Raw genomic sequence first — 16,353 nt, forward strand, 5'->3', positions numbered from 1 at the left:
GCAAGTCTCACTCATGAACATATATGCAAAAATTTTCAAAAAAAATTTTAGAAATTGAATCCAACAATTTATAGAAAGATATAGATCATGAATAAGTTGGATGTGATACAGAAATGCAAGGCTGAGTCCACATTAGAAAAATCAGCCAAGGTAATTTACCTTATTAATAGGATAAGGAGAAAAATCATGCGACTATCACAATCGATGTGGAAAAAATCTTGATAAAATGCAACATTCATTTATAATTTTAAGGAAAAATCATTTAGCTGAATAGAAACAGAGAGAATGTTTTCTTTTATTATTATTATTTAAGACCTTTATTAACGGGTGCTTGCAGTTTGTGGACTCTTTTGAAAAAATCAAATTGTAAACTTTTATTACAAATTTAAAATGAGACTCTTAAAAATCTCCACTTGACTAGGCATAAAACAATTTAAAAACCTTTAAAGATGTATTGAGAAAAACCAAGCTTTGAAAAAAGTTTGTCATTACCAAAAAGAGACATCTTTCCATATAAATAACAAAAACCCCAAGCTGTATAAACATTGCAGATAGTTCTAGTTATCTGGTCAACAGACAAAAATCAAGCATTTAAGGTCTTCAGCTCCAGTCTTTTCCTCATTTCTTATTGCTGGAATTTCATGTTCATCTCTTCTTGTTGGATGACTAAACCCGACGGTGGTGGAGATGGTAAGCACCAGTTACTCAGTCCCGCTCTGCTCAGCCTCGGGAGCTGACGAATTCTCAGCTGGTGGATCTGCTGCTTTGTCTCTTTGCTGTCTCGTGGTTGAGGATTTTCTGGGCTACTGCATCGGTAATTGAAGTTGCAGCGGTACCAGTGTGGAGGCGGCTGCTGACCTTGAGTCTCCTCTCCTTGGTTTTCCTTATCTTCTTCACTGCTGTCCTCTCTGAGCTGTCTTTGGCGAGGAACGCCCCTGCGGAATGGTGGCCTCTATCCCTGATACATGTTCTGTCCCACTGGTCCACCTTGCTCTCCTGAACCCTGGTTGTCAGCCCCCTCTATCCCATCTCCCTGCACAGGAGGGTTGGAATATTGTGGTCGATGCCCAGAGAGTCTCTGCAGGTAGTAGGGTAGGCACTGTGGCCTGTGGTGGGGCTGGCACTGTTGGGCCTGGCCTTTGGGAGCACTGTCCAATCCCTCATTCTTTCTCCCACTCTCACTGCTCTGGTCATTCTGTTGTAATTGCTTGGAGCACCCCTGCTGTGTGGGTAGTCAATCTTGGTTCCGGTTTGCTGTGTATTGACTTCTTGCACTGGAACTCTAGCAGGTTCTGTAATGTTTGCTGACTCCACACCTGGTTATCCTCAATAATATCGAACTCCACAGTCCATCTCTTACGCTGTGAAGATAGCTCCTGGGGTTATCTACGGCAGTCTGGTAGGCAAATAAATACATCTTCCTTGGTGTCATTCCTATTGATGAAATCATATCCGTTTCTTACATTCAGCCATTTTACTGTTCCCGAAACTTTCCTTGTGAGGACTTTCTTGACACTGCAGAGGTGAGGGCACCCTGGCTGCAGCTCTGTAGGCCGCTGCAGGTGGCATCAGGCTTGGTGTGGGCAGTGCCAAGGGTGGGAGCGGCAGGGTGCTGGGTCTCAGCCTTGCTGCTTGTGGTTGCAGTGATGGTGCCTGGGGCTGGCTGTGGAGGCTGTGGCTCCTTCTGGGTGTCATGGTAACTAGGTTGGCAGAGGCAGTGGGGCTGCTCAGGGTTCTCTGAGAGGGAGCTTTCTTAAAGTGGTAAAGAATAGTTATAAAACGTTGACTAAGACAAGGATGTCTGGTATAACAATTACTGTCCAACGTTGTCCTAGAGATCCTCTCCAGTGCTTTAAGGCAAGAAAAATAGATACAAGCTACAAAGATTGTAAATGAAGAAATAAAACTGTCACTATTCACTGGTGAAATTATTGTGCACCTGGAAAATCCAGAAGAATCTACAATTAAACTATTAGCGTTGGTTTGCTGGATACAAAACTAATATTTTTTAAATGATACTTTTGTATGTCAGCCACTAACAGAAAATGAAATTTATGAAAGACACCTTTCATAATGGCATCAAAAATAGCATCAACTGGGGCTAGCCCCATGGCCGAGTGGCTAAGTTCGCGCGCTCTGCTGCAGGCGGCCCAGTGTTTCGTTGGTTCGAATCCTGGGTGCTGACATGGCACTGCTCATCAGACCACGCTGAGGCAGCGTCTCACATGCCACAACTAGAAGGACCCACAACGAAGAATATACAACTATGTACCGGGAGGCTTTGGGGAGAAAAAGGAAAAAATAAAATCTTTAAAAATAAATAAATAAATAAATAGCATCAACTACTGGGTCCGGGCTGGTGGCGCAGTGGTTAAGTTCATACCTTTTGCTTCGGCGGCCCAGTCTGGACCCCAGGTGCGGACCTACACACCGCTTGTCAAGCCATGCTGTGGCAGGTGTCCCACATATAAAGTAGAGGAAGATGGGCACGGATGTTAGCTCAGAGCCAGTCTTCCTCAGCAAAAAGGAGGATTGGTGGCAGATGTTAGCTCAGGGCTAATCTTCCTCAAAAAAAAAAAGGAGGCAGACATTGAAAAAAAATATATATCAACTACCTAGGAATTAAGTTCTCTTCCATTAAGCCAAACATTACAGAGTTTTGCAAAAATGTAAAACAAAGTCAGCTATCTCTGTGCATTGACTCTTCAAATAAACTGGGAGATTAACATATTTACAGTGTTGAGGCTCCTAATCTATGAATGGGGCATATTTCTTCATCTATTTAAGTCTTATTCAATATTCTTCAATGAAGTTACAGAATTTTCCTTGGAAAAGTCTTGCCCTTCTTAAATATTTCCTAGGTACTAGATTTTTTTTGATGCTACACAGAATATTAAAAAAAAAAAAACATGTACTCAAGGGTCAAGATTTAATACAATTAATCGTTTTTCCTGCTTAATAAATGACATTAATAATGGAGCAGGCAGTTTTTAAACTGCAGTACATTGTGGTGAATAATACAATGACTACTGGTTCAGTCTGGTGCCACTGCCTTGATTCATGTTAAGGCACTACTAGTTTTGCCACCATTGTTTTTGCACCATTAGCACAAAAGTAAACTCAATGAAAAAAGCACATAATGTCTTATGAAAAATTTTGACCTCACGAACCCCTGAAAAAGTCTTAGCGATCCCTAGGAGTAGCAGACTACATTGTTGTAAAAAAAGTATGTCTGTGTACACCAGGAAACACCTACTGCAATATTTGCAGAGCATTGCTTACAGTAGGCCAAATTGGAAATAACCCCAAAACCCTTCAGCTGTAGAATGAACAAATAAACTATGGGCATCAGTGGAATACTATATAGCATTGAAAAAGAAATAGCTACAGCTCCATGAAACAGTAGGCAATGATGCCACAACCAAGGCAATCCAACTGGCAGCACCTGGAGAGTCCACGGAGCTCTCAGGGATCGTGTGGAAAGATAATGGGCTTTTATTCTCCTTCGATCCAGGCAAGAGTGAAGATTCCAGCAACAGAGCACCAGATTTGCATTTCCTTAAACCTGGGGAGAAGTTGGGGATTTTCGTGGTTTCAGAGAGGCGGAGGGAGCTTAGCCAACAGAAGGTGGTGAACCAACTTGGAGAGAGGCTCTAACTGCCTGCTTTGCGCAGTTCTAGAAAGGAAACTTTGCTGGATCCGGCTACTCCTAGGGGTCCAGGAAGAAATTGCACTGGTGGAATTTCTCCAAGTACCTTCTATAGACCTAGGAGCAGGGAAATACCCTCCTTAAACCTCAACAGAGGGGTAACAATTGCCAGTACAATCATCTCTGGTTCAAAAAAGCAGAAATGATTGTGTTCCACCACTTGTCAATTTGACACCGCTTGTAGAAACCCAAACAACCTGCCCTATATGGGGCTGAAGGGAACAAAAACCATAAGAAAGGAAAGCAAAATTACAAGTCACTTAAGGGACTCTGGGATCTTGAAAGGGAATGACTAAGAAGGAGGCGTGGAACAGGCAGGCCCACTGAAGAAGGGCCTAAACAATGATTACATGTAGATAACAAATAGGAAATAATCAGAAAGAAAATACTACATATCAGAACTTATCCAGCATAGCTAAAGCTACTCACAGAAATTTTAGTGGTCTTAAATTTCCCCTTTTATTATTAATTAAATTGAAAATAGATAAGTGTTCAACTTAAAAAACTAGATGATATGATGACAAAGCAGACCAAAAGACGTTAGAAAAAATAATTAATAAAGACACATGTTTAGATGAATGTAGTGGAAAACAACAAAAAATTAGAGCAGTAAAAAGTCAAAAGGCAGTTTTTTGAGAAAAAGATCGTAAAATAAGATAATCCCTGCACAGTTGATTAAAGACAAAAGAGAGAAAGCGAAAGTACGTAATATCGGGGAAAACAGGAGTGTAAATAACCACAAATATTCAATGCATGCAATAAATAAATATTATGTGCAAACACAGTTAAAACTCTAGAGGACACGGATGATTTTTCTAGTCAAATAACAACCCCCAAAATTGTCCCAAAGAGGGAAAGAGAATCTGAACAAACAATAACTGTGTGAGAAATTGGAAAGCTAACTAAAGAAGTTTCATTAAAAATGACTCTGGGTTCAGATGTGTTTACAGGCAAATTGTATCCAACCTTTAAAAAATTGATCATTTCTATGTTATTTAAAACATTCCAGACCATTGAAAAAGTGGAAAGCCTTCTAACTTATTTTATGAAGAATAAAGCTAGTTTAACTTAGCAAAATCTGACATATTGCAAAATATTAAAACGTTGACTAATTTCTCTTATGAAGAAAGACATAAAAGTTATAAGTGCAATAATAGCGAATAACACCTCTCAATGGTATGAAAAGACTCAATAAATCACAACGAAGTAGAGGCTATTCCAATAATATTAATATAAGTTCAACATCAAGAAATCTATTAATTTATAGCTTCAACCAATCAGTAGAGAAAAACCAAGTTACAACAATGGATTCTGAAAAGGCATTTAGTAAATACTCACATTTATTCCTAATGAAAATGCTAAGTAAAATAGGAATAAAGTAACTCAATTAAATGTAATAAAGAATATTTTCTTAAAAGCAACAGCAAAGTAGTGGTTACCCCTTTGGAGCTGGGGAGGAAGGGAATAGGCTAGAGGGTGAACTGGTAGAACCAATAATATTGAGCAGGTTGTAGTTCTTAAGTGGGTGGTGGGTTCATAGGTGTTTGTTTTTTTATTATGTTTTATTATTTACATATCTGTCGTGCATTTCATGCATTATTTCCCACATAATAAGAATATCTAAAGAAAAAGTGAACTTTATACTAAGCAATGAAATTTTACACTATTTCCATTAAAAATCAGGAAGAAGGCAGAGCTATCATCAAGATTATTAAATATTATTTGGGAGAACCTAGCTAATGCCTGCCAAATCAAATAATCCATAAAAACATTAAAAGAGGCAAAATTATCTTTATTCGAAATTGCAATGCTTTTGTAGCTTAAAGCTCCAAGGGACCCAGTTTTAAAAAAACAAAAAATTTTTATAATTGATAACTTGATACAGTGACTAGATACAAGATAAATATATAAAAATCACTTTCCTTTCTTTGTACTTGATAATGAGTGAGAAATGCAAATGGAAACAAAAGTTCCATTCCCAAAAGGCACACAAACTGTAAAATATTGAGGAATACAGTTTATAAGAAAAGCACAGGACCTTTGAAAGAAGATACAAAAAACCCTACAATCATACAGGGAAACAGAAAAAAACGAGCTATTTAACCACATACAATTTTTTTTTTAGTTTCTGGCAAAAGATGTCATAAGGAAGTGAAAATTAAATAATATGGGGAAAATATTTAGAATGATATATTAAAGAGATAAAGTCCTTAATATACAAAGAGGTCTTACAAATTGATAAGATAGACTAACAGCCCAAGAGGAAAATGGGGCAAATGATAAGAACTGGCAGTTCACTGAAGAGAAAATCCAAATGATCAACAAATTTTCCATCTCATTGTGTTATGGAAATGCAAATTAAAGCAGATATGAGATACGACTTCCGCTCATTAAATTGGCAAAATATGTATTTAAATAATATTGATTTTAACAAACAGCCTGATTCAAGTCTCAAATTACTAGCTGTACAAACTTCGGCAAGTTACTTAGCCTCTCTGTGCCTAAGTATCTTCATCTTCAAAATGAGGGTAGTACTTATACCTACTTCACAGGGTTGTTGTGAGAAAGAAATGAGCATTTAGAACACGTGAAGCTTAGAAGAGAGCCTTGCATGGAATAGGCAGCCAATAGTGTTAGCTCTCATTATTACTAATATAATAAGTAGGGAAGTGCAGTAATGAGCACTTAATTTATTACTGGTGGGGCTGTAAATTTCTATCAGCATTTTAGAAAGTCAACTGGAAATATATATTAAAAAAATTAAATATACTTCCGTGGGCGAGGAGGGCAGGGATTATCTAGAAAGAGCCATGAGGGAGCTTTCTGGAATGATGGTAATGTTTTATATCTTGATAGAAGTTTGGATTACACCAGTGTTTACATTTGTCAAAACTTTCAATGTATGCTTAAGAAGTGAGCATTTTAGTATATGTAAATTTTACATTTAAAAAATCGTAAACAAGTACAGAACTCTACCCAATGATGCGCTTGCTGAAGTATTTAAGGGGTTGCCTGAAATTTACTTTGCAATGTATCAAAACATAAGTTGGTAATATGGGTTGAATTGTGTTCCCACCAAAATTCCTATGTTGAAGTGCTAACCTCCAGTACCCGAGAAGGTGACCCTATTTGGAGATAGGGTCTTTATAGAGGTTACCAAGTTAAAATGAGGTCATTAGGATGGGCCCTGATCCAATATGACTGGTGTCCTTTTAGAAGAGTGAAATATGGACACAGAGACAGACATTGAGGGAAGACAACGTGAAGAGACACATACAGAAGACAGCAATCTATAAGCCAAGGAGAGAGGCCTGGAACAGATTCTTCCCTCAAAGGAACCGGCCCTGTGAACACCTTGACTTTAGACTTACAGCCTCCAGAACTGAGACAATAAATTCCTATTGTTTAAGCCACCTGTCTGTGTACTTGTTACGGCAGCCATAGGAAATCAATATAGTTGGATTGATGAATGGTGAGAATGGGTAGACAGATAGATAATAAAACAAATATAGTAAAATGTTAATGATAGGTAGAATCGAGGTGCCAAGTTCACTGGTGTTGACTGTAAAATTCTTCCAACTTTGTTTGAAATTTTTAAAATGTTAGGAGGAAAAGAAAGTATTATAAAAATGTTCTCGGGGTTGGCCGAGTGGCAAAGCGGTTAAGTTCATGCACTCTGCTTCAGCAATCGGGGGGTCATGGGTTCAGATCCCGGGCAAGGACCTACGCACTGCTTATCAAGCCATGTTGTGGCAGGCGTCGCACATATAAAGTAGAGGAAGATGGGTATAGACGTTATAGATGTTAGCTCAGGGCCAATCTTCCTCAGCAAAAAAGAGGAGGATTGGCAGCAGATGTTAGCTCAGGGCTAATACCCCCACCCCCAAAAAAGAAAGAAAGAAAGAAAGAAAAATGTCCTCTAGAACAAAAGAAAGTTAACTCCATTAAAAATAGTAGTTCCATTCCTAGAAGTTCCATGACTAGATTATTTCACAGAAAACATCAAATAGCTGAGGTGAGCAATCACCACAGTAACAATGGCATTTAAATCACACACATACACTGCCTCCCCACACACATCCTTACATGTTGACTCAGAAATTTCACCTTGGAGACTCTCTCTCATAAAAATAAAAATAGCAGCATGTAAGTATATACTTGCTTATTTCGCTGTTGTTTATAATGACAAAAAACCTGGAAGCAACCTGACTGTCCAACAGTAGGGGCATGATTGACTTACTGACGGTTCATCTGTGGAATACTATGTCATTATTGTTTGAAGGAGGTACATCTATATTTTTCCTCCATTATTAGCCTCGGCCCTATACTGTGCTTCAATAAAACCTGCATTATAAAGAGCATTTTTACTTTTATAATAAAGGATTAACAGCAACATAGTTTTGAAAAATGAGGGAAATGAGCCATCGCTCTGCTGAGACTCTTACTCAGACAGGTTGCCTTGCCCTCCAGGCACATTCCTGCACCCTCAACCATTCAGGAGAGGGAGGTGGGCACCCAAGGAGAGGAAACTGCCTGCCCTGAGGTCAGATGGTCGAAGCAAAGAAGGACCCTACAGTCAGGCCAGGAAGGCAAGCCAGGGGGATGCAATGTGCTCCTCATCTCCTCCTGACAGCTGAACAACGGTGGGAGCAGAAACCCAGCTGGGGTTCTGGAGCTCAGGTCTTAGGGGACCAGGAGAAAAAGGAACAGCAAGTGGTTAGGCAAATAGGAAGAGTCCATAGCCAGAATAACCCGGGTATGGAAATTCTGGCTGTCCCACTACCTGTGAGTCTGGGCAGATGCTTCATCCTATTTTGTCTTTTGTAAAATGGGAATAATGATATTTACCTCCTAGGTTTGATGAGAGGAGTAAACGAAGAGATGTATGTAAAATACATACCATAGATGCTCAAGAGTGACAACTGTCATTGTATCTCTTTGTACACACCCATTCATAGCAGGTGCACGGCAGTGGTGACCATCATCATCATTATTGCAATGTTTTACTAGTCTTCCCTGGAGACAAAAAGAGAGGGAGAACCTTGCTTCTGCCCTCCTTGCTCTCTGTTCCACAACCAGGGAATCTCCTGTTTCTCCTCTTATTATCTCTGCATGCAGCTGAGGAATGCAGTCTTTAAACAGCTTGAATGGTAGGAAGCCAAGGCGAGAACCCATCACAACAGTGTCCTGGTATTATGCAAATGGCTCATGTGTGCCCTGTGCCAATGAAGACATCAGGATTTGGGGACCAAGTTTAGGTATCTGGACCAGGGCTGTGTTCTGATTGTAGCATGTGTGTGTGAGAGAGACAGAGACAGAGACACAGACAGAGACAAAGAGACAGACAGAGACGGAAAGAGGGAGAGAAGGTTGGCTTGTTTCACCCAAGAGCAGAGTGAAGAAGGAAGCAGTATCATGATATTCAAAATGTTATTCATGGAGCCGGCCCTGTGGCCGAGTGTTTAAGTTTGCGCGCTCTGCTTCGGCGGCCCAGGGTTTCACTGGTTCGGATCCTGGGCGCGGACATGGCGCCTCTCATCAAGCCATGCTGAGGTGGCATCCCACATGCCACAACTAGAAGGACCCACAACTAAAAATACACAACTACGTATTGGGGGGCTTTGGGAGAAAAAGGAAAAATAAAATCTTTTTAAAAAAATGTTATTCATGAAAATCAGAAAGCGGTAAACCTCATATTCAGGCAGATCAGTCCTGGAGGTATTCAGACAGGATATGGTCTGCTCTGATAAACTGTATGAAAAATGTCACCCACGACTATCATACATACAGGCTGAGTCTGGTTGGATGGGTGAGGCAGCAGGGGCCACACAGGGGGATCAGAAGATTGCAGAACTTGGGAATCAGAGAGGTTAATTGTGCATCCCCTTACCTATAGGACAAGCTACCTCTAACCATCCCAGACAGAAAGGAAGCCTCCTGTGTTTTAAAGATGCTGCAACCTCTCCTATACTGCTTGCCACCCTGTCTTTTTCAAAAGAAAAGAAATCTCCCAACTTTCTTGCTCACGTGGTCACAGTCTTCCTGGTCAGGAAACTCCTCCGCTGAATTTCCCTGGCTATCTTACCGCCGTCTTAAACCCTCTTTCCTCAATAGAAGCGGAGCACAGGAAGTCAACCTTTAAATAAACCGCTCCCACAGAGATGCAGGCCATCTTTTCTGTCTTCCATGAAAATGTCCCAACCTCACGGGACATTTAATAGCTCTGCTCTAGTCATGAGCAAGTGCTCCGTCCTGTTCCCTGTCTCCCACTGCCCTTCGATCTGACTAACTCTGCAAGGATGATAGAGGAGAGAGAACGAGAACGGGCAGCTTCTACTGCAGGACTGAGTTTGGGGCGGTGCCTCGGGTTCACGGGGGCTGAGAGCTCTGACTCTCCTTCTGGTATCTACATGGGCCTTGACTTTGAGATTTACATGATTCTTCGATCTCAATGGCTTCCTGAACACCCTATTGCTGCCCTGTCACCTGCCTTTTCTCTAGAGCCCTGTACCCTCATCACCTACTTATCACCTTCAAGTCTGTGCCACTAGCCACAGTGGCCCTGGTGGATGGTCATTGGAAACAACCCTCTTCTGGAAGGTTGACCAGCCTCTTTCAGCTCAGCCGCTTGCCTCCCAATACCTGACGCTGGAAGCTGAAGTTAGTTTAGTTTTATCTCCCTTGGGGAAATTGTCTGTCGCTCCACTACCTTACAATTCAAGGGTACTGCCCTGGGTTGGCCCTTCCCATTACGTCTATTGCATAACAAGGGCCTTTGTTCCTGGCTGAGTGTCGACATTACTCAAATGTGACAATGCTCCCTTTGTTCTCCTCCTCCTAGCGCATCAGTGTCAGCTGTTCCACACCACTCCACCGTGAAAACCAAATCAGCAGGAGCCGGCTGGAAATTGATGCATGCAGCCTGAGAAACTCAGTCCGGATGCTAAAGAGATGCCAATTATTGACACCTTCTCCTGACCGCCTCAAAATTGCTTGAGGGCTCTGTCGCTTTGTCAGCCGCACAGGTAACAAGCTGTTAAGTCTCACCTACCTTGGCCAATTGCAAGGTCATTTCTGGACTCACTTAAGTTTCCCAAGAGTTACAGATGCCCAAGCAAGGTAGTAACCTGAAGAGGTCATTGGGTCTATCCTCCAGCTTCCAAGCTAACCAACGCACCTGTCCACTGTCTAAGAAAAGAGGCATTTATTATCCCTTCAATTGTCATAAGATCTCCAGTGAAGAAGGTATTCCGTTCCCATTTCACAGATGAAAAAAAAATGAGGCTTAGAGGGAGCACAAGGCTAGTAAGTGGTGGCGTTGGCCAGGAACCCAGACTTAGAGTTTGTTTCTCACCCCCAGACGGGCTCTACAGACTTAGAGAAAAAAGCTCAAGGACATGTTCCCCTTCCCTGCTTCTCAGAGACCCCTGACAAAGAGGAATAGGGCTCAAAAGGGGGGCCTTGTCCCAGAGGCGACAGGGGTCCCAAGCCTTAACTCTGTGGAGCAGGCTCCTTGCAGAATGGGGCAGCAGAGGATGGGGTGGCAGTGAGCACGGCTGCGTTGAGCTAGCAGCAAATCCCCAAGACTTTGTTGAGAGCACAGTCCTATAAGCCAGGGCTTTCCTCTCACTACCCCAGTATGGGGGCACATGTGAATGGCGCACTCATGGGCCTCCAGCCCGAGCTGCAGCTGCCCTACTTAGGTCTTCCAGACCGAGAGGCAGCCAGGCTGAGGAGCCGGGAATCACTTCAGGCTTCCTTGCTGAAGTTGCTGGCTGCCTCTCAGGTCTCTATCCTCCCTTTGTCTGCCTCCCTCTGTGAGATGAAGCTCCCTGAGTTTGGGGAGCAAGACCCCTTCCTTGAGCTGGAGGACAGGGGTAGCCTCCCCCCATTTTGATTCTCGACTCCCAAACATCACTGCTAATGCCTTGTGGAACATTCAGGTTTGGGGGGTTGGTTTGGCTGTGTCTTAGTTCAGGCTACTACAACAAAGTACCACAGACCGAGTGACTTATCAACAGCAGAAATTTATTTCTCAAAGTTCTGGAGGCTAAAGTCCAAGATCATGGTGCCCGTATGGACCAGTTCTGACAAGAGCTCTCTTCCAGGTTGCAGCCAGCCGACTTCTTGTATCCTCATATGGCAGATAGAGAGAGAGGAAGCAAGTTCTCTCCTGATTCTTATAAAAACACTAATCCCATTCGGGAGGGATCTACCCTCATGATTCCATCTAATTGTAATTACCTCCCAAAGGCCCTACTTTCTAACACCATCACATTGGGAGGTAGAGTTTCAACCTAGGAATTTTGGGAAGACACACATTCAGTCCGTGTCAGGCTAGAAGGTTTCCTTTCCTTTTTTGTTTGTTATTAGCAACAAGAGCTGCTCCTATCTCTCTCTTTGCCTTTGGAGAAGTAAACTCATCTGAAAATCATCAGAGGTAGTGTCTCCCACCCTTCCAGCCCCCACCTGCCCCTCCCACCCATCAAAACGTGGCTTAGTCTGTGGCTTAGGAAGAGCATAAAACTGGGTCTGCCAGGGCTCCCAGGACTTGAGTAAGAGAAGGCAAGGGTGGCAGGGGAGGTAGAGACCCAGGTAGGGCGAGGGAAGAGAGAGAGGAAGAAGATGAGAAGGAGGAAGCTGGAGGAAGGAGTGGGGGAGGGAAGAGATGAAATGGAAAAGTGAGAAGAGGGGAATAATGACAAAATAGGGAAGGCATAGAGGGGAGAGAAGGGCAGAGAGCTGATAACAAGGGCCCGCTATGTGACCCCATTGGTTTCAGGGGCAGATCGTGTAAGTATCTCGCCCACTGCTCGCTCAGGCCTGGCTGGAGCTGACAATGGTTTTCCTGGGGGTGATCCAGGCTGAGCAGCAGAAAATAGAGCTGTTCTTACAGTAATGACAACATTAATAGAGAAAACAGCTAATGTCGTAGGTAATTAGGGTTGAAAGAAAAGCTTGCTGCAGTGAGAGAGAAGCCATTCCACTGCCCATTTGACTTCAACTGGCATTCAGTGGGAGAATTTTAAATGCCTTAGAAACAGTATTTTTGCAATAGGAAGGAACCGTGGACATCTCAGGGGCTGCCAACCTCCTCATTTTACAGATAAAAGTCATAGAAATTAAGGGATTTTATCAACACCCCTCAGCAAGCTGGTAACAGAATCTGACTCCCAATGTGAGAGGTGACTGTGTAGGGCTGAGAGTCTGGGGGCTTTGGGGCTGGTCAGCTCTGAGTTCTAATTCCAGCTCTCTCCTCAGCCCAGCAGGAGAGGTTTGTTCTTCTCGAGTCTCCTCTAAGGGAAGGGTTTTGAGAACTGATGCAATGGAAAAACGGAATCGTTTCTCCCTGGAGTAGAGCAGGATTCAGTGGGAGGCTCCCTTCATGGTACTGGAGGCACTGTGAGAACAAGAACTCTATGGAATTAGTTCAAGATCCCAAGAAGCCACAGCTCAGAGAGCCTGCATCTTCCTACAAGGGAAAACGTTTTATACAGCATTCCACCCCACTCAACGGGGGCTTGAACTTTTTGCCCAAGTTATGTGGAACTGTACCAGTGTTTTCCTTGTGCTACCCCACCCCAGGTTCATGCCCCTTCCTCCCCATCCATTCAGCCCACCAGACAGATCTGCGCTATCCCGTATGGTAGCCACTAGCTAAGGTGGCTATTTAAATTTAAATTCATTAACGTGAAATAAAATTTAAAAGTCAGTTCTCTATGCCAGTTGCAGAAAGGATCATTGGACATTGATAGTATAAGGTCTACTTCTCTAGTCTTATTGTTCTTTGGATGTTTGTCTTACCATTTCTACTAAAAATTGCTGGAAGCCCTGCTGTTGGCAGTTTGCAGACTCCTGGGCTTGGTTCATGCCCGTGATTCGTGTTGCTACCTGGCTGTTGAGGGCCCTGCAGACCGAGGAGAAGGTGTGTGTGCCCACAGAGCAGCAGCTGTGCCCCCCTCCGGAGGAGCAGAAGGGCCCGCTGCCTGCAGGGGCTGACTTGCTGGTCTCTTTCTTTCTTCTCCCTCACCCCTGACTTTCTCTGTTCCTCCCTAGTGTCCCTGGTGACTGCAGGCTGCAGGTTAAATGGCTTGAACAGCCCCTCAGGCTCCAAGGTCCTGCTACTGAGTTGGGGAGAGGGGAAGAGCGGGGGTGGCAATTAATCTCCAATTTCCAAAGTGGCTCATCTCTCCTCTGTCTCCCTGGTTTCCCCCTCCTCACCATGACCTCAATTTCTAATCCAATATATGTGCTAACAACAAGGCAGCACCCATGGCGACCTGCAAATTGGAATCCAAAGAGAAAAGCCCAGACTCATGCTTCCAGGCAACTATTGGCTTCTCCTAGAAAGAGGAGGGACAGGAAGGAGGAAAGAGTTCCTTCTTTCTTCCCCAGCAACTGCTGTTTATTTTTCCAATTTTGTGAAAGGAAACAAGACTAGTGGAAGACCATTCTCACCAATTTCCTAAACCATGGAGAATGCTTATCTATCTTTCCTTCTTCAGTTTTTTGGTCCCAAAACTCCTTCTATTAGCTCAGATATGTTATTCATTCATTCATTCACTCATTTTTCTTAACCAGATCTGCACATGAGAATCACCTGGAGAGTGTTTTTCAAAGCACACAAACCCAAACTATAGGCAGATGAACTGAATCCGAATTAGCGGATGATGGGGAGGATGATCAAGGGGCATGGAGAGTAGAGGGGATCATGGGCCAGGCCTCATATGTTTTGCAAAACATTCCCAGGTTATTCTGTTCCTCGCTCCTGGGTAGAAAGCCCTGCGTGCATTCATTTCTTCCTCATCCTTCATTCATTCATTCAACAAACATTCATTGAATGCCAAAGACTACGTAGGTAATGGGGAGACAATGGAGCTGACACAGAGGTTCTCAGGCTTGGCTGCACATTAGCAACACCTAGCCGGGAACCCAGACTTAGCGTTCTGATGCCCAAGCTGTGCTCCAGAGAAATTAAATCAGAACCTCTTGGGAAGGGATCCAGGTATCAGCATTTTTAAGATGTTGCAGGTGATTCCGATATTGCAGCTTACGGGTGAAAGGATTTTATGAAAGGATAGGTTTGAGAGGATGGGAAAGTCTCACTCAGCCTGGGTGGGGAGGTCAACAAAGATGGACACAGTCACAGCGCACATCCTGGCCAGCTAAATGTCTTCAGTATCCTTCATCAGGCAGCAACTAGGGCAGAGAAGACGGAGAGGACTGAACCAGGGCAGAGTTCAAAGGACATAGGTCTCAACACTGTCCCAAAGAAGGAAGAAGCTCACCTTAGCCCCTCAAGTTGGTCAGATCACAAACTGGAACTTGAAATGGCCTCACCCTGTTTTAACAACATGAACTCTGTTTTGAAGCAAGGTGTTCTTGTGCTTACAGAGACGCCACCATTTCTACGGGAACAGCCGTGGGACAGGGACAGGGGCAGACATCTCTCATCTCATTCCACTATTTTTACCCTTTTGTCAATATTTTTGTCCATGTGTTTGTCATCATTTTTTGAGCTCCCACCATGACTCAGGCACTCTGCCAGACAATGAGGGCCTAGAAATGAAAAAGATCTGGTCCCAACCATCAGTGAGCACGTGGTCTTGGGCAGGATACAGACTTGGCCTCAGTTTCCTCACCCAAAGATTGAGGGAACAATGAAGGGAAATCTCTGAGGTTCTGGAAAGCTCTAATGTCCCACGCTTCTATGGCTCTCTGATGGGGGTTAGAATGGAAACCTGTTCTTTGCCTCCTAAGCTGACTTTTCTAGTGGCTGGTAAATAATGCATACACTTTTGTGTTGTTGTGAGGCTGGCCCAACTGTCCACTTTGGAAAAGCAAAGTAAATCCAACCACATGTTTACAGCCAGAAGTTCAGCTCCGACGAGAGTTATGCATTCAACTGAGCCCGCGGGATAGGCACATGGCGAGACCCCAGCCCGTTCCCTTTCCCTGGCAGGGGTCTCTGTCTCTGGTCTGCCCCGTCTCAGGAACAATGCTGTGCAAGAACGTCTATCTACTCGGGCATTGCCCAATGCATTTCTACTTAGACAGTTGTTTGTTTGTCTGTGCTGTTGTGGTTCTTCTGAGCCCAAAGTCCAGCCAGTTTGCTTTTGCCCAGCAGCCCTTAGAGATGGCTGCTGCTCAGGAAAGTCTCACCAGGCCACTGCTTCTTAGAGCAGGAAAATGGCCTTCCAGAGTCGATGGAGAAGGTTAGCATAGCTCATGTTCTATTCTGCGTGACACCAATTCTCTTCTATTTCATCATACAGTTTCAAAAAAGCTGCAAAAGGAAGGCTGTGCTCTATTGGGGAAGGGAGGAATTGGGGAATTAAGAAAGAACTGGGTTCAAATCCTGGCTACTTTACTTATAATTAGGCTGAGCCATGTGAGGTTGATGATTTTTTCCATTTTCTACCTACAAAAGTAGAAATTTAATATGGTTCAACTTGTAAATACACTTAATTTCTGTAAGTCCCAGTTTGTTCATCTGTAAAATGGGAATAAAGTTCTTATCTGGCAGGATTGCTGCTGTGAAGCTAAATGAGATGGGTAGTAAAGTGCCGAGACAGTACCCTGCATGTAAAAACTGAATACTCACCATATATTAAATGTTGGGCCACTGGCTGAAAAATGGCCAC

General features: G+C 43.3%; 1 pseudogene; it reads right to left on the reverse strand.

Moving 5' to 3' along the window:
- Positions 1–701: 701 nt before the first annotated feature.
- LOC124225575 (Y-box-binding protein 1-like) overlaps positions 702–16,353 on the reverse strand; it is a 174,736-nt pseudogene continuing 159,084 nt past the window's right edge.

This window comes from Equus quagga, chromosome 14, assembly GCF_021613505.1.
Source record: "Equus quagga isolate Etosha38 chromosome 14, UCLA_HA_Equagga_1.0, whole genome shotgun sequence".
NCBI classification, from domain to species: Eukaryota; Metazoa; Chordata; class Mammalia; order Perissodactyla; family Equidae; genus Equus; species Equus quagga.